This window comes from Rhincodon typus, chromosome 31, assembly GCF_021869965.1.
Source record: "Rhincodon typus isolate 14 chromosome 31, sRhiTyp1.1, whole genome shotgun sequence".
NCBI classification, from domain to species: Eukaryota; Metazoa; Chordata; class Chondrichthyes; order Orectolobiformes; family Rhincodontidae; genus Rhincodon; species Rhincodon typus.
This window is the reverse complement of record NC_063362.1, coordinates 29,016,089-29,021,665: the sequence shown is the minus strand read 5'-3', so window position 1 is coordinate 29,021,665 and position 5,577 is coordinate 29,016,089.

Below are 5,577 nucleotides of genomic sequence, written 5' to 3'. Positions count from 1 at the left end.
CCAAGTCAAATGAATAAATAATGAAACAACATTATGGTACAGCATTAAATCTTTAGTTAGATGAAAATCTAACAAGCAATGGCTAGAAGTTGCTGTTAAAGATAAGGATTATCTGGGTCATGTTTTGCAAAACTGTTTGGATGTCCACCTCTTTCCACGTCAATTTGATGCCATTGTGATCAAAACCATTCCAACATTGGTGAAAACCAATTTGTGAGGACAAAGAATATCACTTAAAGAATGGAATTACAAACTTTGTTACTAAATACAGCAGGAGGAAACTGTGCTCATCTCTTTAGACTCACTGGAATGTCAAGTCACTGCTCATGATCAAACAAAGGAGGGATTAAAGGTTTTGATCCAATCTCACTCAAAAGAATAACATCAAAATTTTAACAATTTAAGCTGAAAATCCAAGACAACAAAATGTCAGTTGCAGATGTTAAAAATCCAAACCAATAAATAATAGTGGGCATATACCATAAAATCCCACATAGAAGTCACACCGCGACAGAGTAGTTAATTCTAAAACCTGAACAAGCTGTAGGATGGTTGAAGCCAAAAAAGGGACTAAAAATAGCCTCTTACATTGGAGGGTTAGTTGTTAAACAAAAGCAGTTCCTGTTCATCAGTAATAAAAGATATACACCAGAATATGCTGAAGACACCAGACTATTCAACATCTATTAAAAAACATCAGTATCCTCCAACACTACAATAAAACATCAGTCTGTCTTTGTCCTACAAAGACTAACAAACTTGTACTGTACTTTCAGTATGCTGTATTTCAGATTTTCCAAATTCAACTCTCAACTTACCTGGCACCCCCATCTCGGACTGGCAGAAATTGGGAAACAATCAGACCATTTCAAATTTACATGATTACACGCAACAGGATAAATGGTCAAGAACTAATTCATCCATTGGGTGGCAGAAAAAAATAAAATAAATTGGAGCCAAAATTAATCGCTGTAACAAGGGGCTTTGTTGAGCCTAAATGAGACAGAATCCTTTGTAAAAATACCAAATCATCTGTATAACACTAAATCACTAAGTATAGGGAAATTAGATATTATAAACAGCATTTTAGAAAAAGTGTAGGTTATACTTAAGTTTTATATTAGAAATACAAGTCAGCGAAAAGGCCACTATTTTCAGAAATTGTCTTCATTTTTATTATGCATTTCTATTAGATTCATTTACTATTTTAAAACCTTAAATAATCTCTACTAAGTCCTCTTTCTCCTCATGATCAGAGATTAAACACTGCTGTCAAAGTTCAAGTCTTAAAAAATTAGCCCAAAACCAATGACAAGCAGGGTCCCTTTAAGATGAATTGTATTTAGGAAGGGAGTATGTTTAGGGCAGGAATACTTGGCTGGCAGAATCAAGCATTCCCAGGTCAGATACTTTACTATGGGATGTAATAATGGTCCTATTATTTTGCCCAATGATCTTTGTAAGATCACTCGGTCAGGTGCTTTTTTTAAAAAAAATTCATTCACGGGATGAAGGTGTCACTGGCTAGGCCAGCATTTAGTTGCCCTCTGAGGGATGGGCAATATGAGTCAACCACATTGCTGTGGGTCAGGAGTCACATGGAGGCCAGACCAAGTAAAGATGACAGCTTCCTTCCCTAAAGATCATTGGAGAACCATTCCAGCCTTCTAGCCTCCCAAAAGGCATATATTTTGATGCCAAACTTAATGCAGGATATGGAGGCTCGTGCCAAATGTAACATTTGTAGTGCAGAAAAATACTGAACTTTGTTGGATTAAAACCCAAGGCCCAGACATGAAACTATATATTTGTTACAATGACCCAACAGATGCTATTAACCATAGAACAGAATCCAAAGTGTCAATTCTAATTTGGAGAAAAAAAAACTTCAAATATTCATTGAAATTGCATATAATGGCAATTATACTCCATTTACATGAAGAAAGTTCCTGACTAAAGATCATCTTTCATCAAAGGCTGCTTATTGATGTTTGAGGCTAATTTCACAAACATTAATCCTTAAATACATAATTCAAGTTATAAGTTAAATTATTTTAAATTGTCATAAATAAACTGAGTTAGAACCCCAAAGTAGTAGAAAATTCCTACATGCCAGTTCTGTGGTGCTAAATTCAGATTAGCAATTAATTTTCTGTCCAAACTATGGCTTTTGAAATGGCAATGTAGATTCTTGAAATTCATAAAAAAGGTGCATAAGGCTCTTCATTAGTACCATTAATAACATCACAGTTACTTCCTCTTTGAAATGCTCGAGGATGATATTGTAGGCCTGCTATTCAGACTATCCTTTTAAAAAGGCTTGCTGTAGCTATTTCAATTGTCATGATAGGTGTCCCCCTCAGGGTTCTTGTAGAACAATGGTAATGTCCCTACCTCTGAGCCAAAATGGCCAGATTCAAATCCTACCTGCTCCAGAAGTGTGGCACAAGATTTGAACAGTTCAATATATTAAAAAAGTAAAAAGGCTTACTGCAAACAAATTTGATTCTGCAAAGCCTTCCAATTGCTGAACACCTATGAAAATGTAAACAATGTTGTGTTTCTTTTAGAAGTTTAGCTTAAATAACAAAAGACACCCTACATAAATCAGGTCTTGCTGTTATGTTCACAGACAACATACTTATGCAGATTTGCTCATTTACATAGTAGGTTAAAATTCCTTTGTTATTAATTATGAGATGTTTAAGCGTATCTTTTTGACTACAATTTGTTCACCCATCAAAATGGAAAACCAACGGCAGTAACTAAATAGTGCATTAAGTCATTACTTACTGTAAATTAATGTCCCATGTTTATAACAATTTCTACTGGCATACTGGGGATCATTTTTATTTTTATAAAATGAGCAGTGTGGATGAGAGGATTCTACTGGAATATTGCACAAAACTCAATACTTTCAAAAGAGTCAAATCTCTACCTGAAGGCTGAAAAGAAAATCAATCAGTCACCTTCCTCATTCCACAATAGAGGACAAGTACCATAATTGAACACAATGACAATGGTAATCATTACTGGGAGCTGATCAATGGCTGACAGACCATAGAAAAGCAAGTTGCCAACTGGGTAATTTTAAAAACATGCACTTTTGGAGCATCCCTTCTCCACAGATGTGCAATTAACAGGAACCAAGAACTTAAGACAGCAAACCCCGAGTCGAAGTACTGAACCATCAGCAGATTAACGATGTTAAAGACTAGGTGACCTAAGAAAATGCTGAAATTCAATTGCCTGTGCTGATAAGTTTTAATAAGTTGACCAGAATGCTATTATCTAAAGATCACAGAAATATTCAGGGTTCTCATCTGTTACCTCCCTTTAACTAATGTTCCTTTCCTCAATATTTCATTAATGTGAAAGGCAAGTGAAAGTCACTATAGTATCAGAGGATCACAGGCGGTTCTCAAATGATTGGTGAAGTGTTTATGGTTACCATGCCTCAAGCAAGGGGCAGGGTTGGAATGGTACTGTCTACAAGCAGAGAATAGACTTGACTGGGTAGATGCGGGGAGGTTAAGTGTCTCGTATGTTTCAATGAGGTAGCCTCTCATTCTTCTAAACTCCAGTGACTACAAGCCCAATCTCTTCAACCTTTAAGAAAACCCTTCCATACCCAGAATCAACCTAGTGAATCTTTGCTGAAGTGCCTCTAACGTCAATACCTCTTTGGATAAAGGGGGACCAAAACTGTTCAGAGTATTCCAGCTGTGGTCTGACTCGCAAGACTTTCTTATTTTTATTTCAAAATAAAAAAAAGTACAAGGCCAGTCCATCTATCTTCCCTATTACCTGCTGCTCTTAGATGCTAGATTTTTAAAGATTCATGCACATGGATGTCTAAATCCCATTCTGCTGCAGCTTTCTGCAGTTGTTCCCCATTTAAGGAATATTCAGCACTTCTGTTTTTCTCTGCCAAAATGCATAGCCTTACATTTTCCCCACATTATTTTCCATCTGTCAGCTATTGTCCATTTATAGAACCTGTCCATATCCCTCTAGTAAGGAAATCACATTTGCCTTCCAAACCACACAAGTCATCTGCAAACTTTGTAGTACGTTCACTTCCGTCATTCAAATCAATAATATAAAGCTAAATCCTGTGGCACTCCACAAGTTGCAGGATGCTATCCTGAAAATACCACCTTTACCCTAACTTTGTCTTCTATTAGTTAGCCCATCATCTATGTTAACATACTACCTGCAACACCACAGGCTTATATTAAGTAGCCTTATGTGGGCGATCTTATCGAACACCTTTTGGAAATCCAGATAAATTACTACATCCACTGGTTCCCCCTTACCTGTCCTGTTTGTTACCTCCTTGAAGAACTGTAATAAAATTTGTCTAGCATGAAGTCCCGTTCATGAAAGCATGCTGATTCTGCTTGATAATGTTATTTCTAAATGCTCTGCTACAATGTTCTTTATAACAGAATCTAACATGCTCCCAATGAAAAATGTTAAGCTGACTGACCTATAATTACTGATTTTGTATCTTCATCCTTTTTGAAGGAGGGTTTTATCAGCAGTTTTGCTATTGTCTGGGATTTATTCCACCCCCACCACCCCAGGATTCATGGAGGTGCATCCATCATCTTTGCAGCTATTTTCTTTAAAATTCTTGGTTGCAACCCATTAAGTCCAGGGGACTTGTCAACCTTTAACCCCCATTAGTTTTCCTTCTACTTTTTCCTCTAGTAATAGTTGTGTTTATTTTGTCCTTCATTCTTCTGCTTTTAGTACCTTCTTCTGTGACAACTGGTGCACAAGTATTTATTCAACTCCTCTACAATTTCCTGTTTCTCCATTATTATTTCCCCAGCCCTGCTCTCTAAAGAGTCTATGCTCACTTTGGCCAATCTCTCCCTTTAATATTTAAAGCAGCTCTTAATGTCTATTTTATATCATCTTATTTGCCTTTAGATTATTCACTCACTCACTCATTTTTTCCAGAATCTTTTGTTGGCTTCCGAAATACTTACATTCCCCCGATTTACCACTCATCTTTGCCACATTGTTTAGGACAATCGGTATCTAATTCTGAATTTGTCCAACTGTGTTCCAGATTCTCCAGACAGGAGAAACAACTGCTTATTTTCTAGCTCGACAAGCCCCTTCAGAATCTGTTAGTACATTAACAAAAATAGTAAATATGGAAGTCACTAATTTAGCTGGTTTGAAATATTTCAATACAAACAAGGCCAGTTTGGGGTGAGGTGGGTGGGGAGAAGAAAGAGGCAAACTCACATTGTATGTGCTTGCCTACCCAAAAGGGAGAATTTAAAAAAAAAAAAAAAAAAAAAAGTGACAGGAAAGTAAAAAGATGGTGCTTAAAAAGGAAAAATAACAATGAAAAGCAGGGGCTCAAGAATAGATGCAATTCACTCCACATTGAAGTAGCTGCTTGCAGTTAATTCAACACAACAGTAGTGAATCCTATTGAAGAGAGCATCACACTTTAAACCACAAAGCATCCTGTTTGATTTATGTCCAATCAGAAATTTGTGTCCCTTTTTGTCTCAGTATGAAAGTACTTCATGTCAAAAGTTTTCACACAAG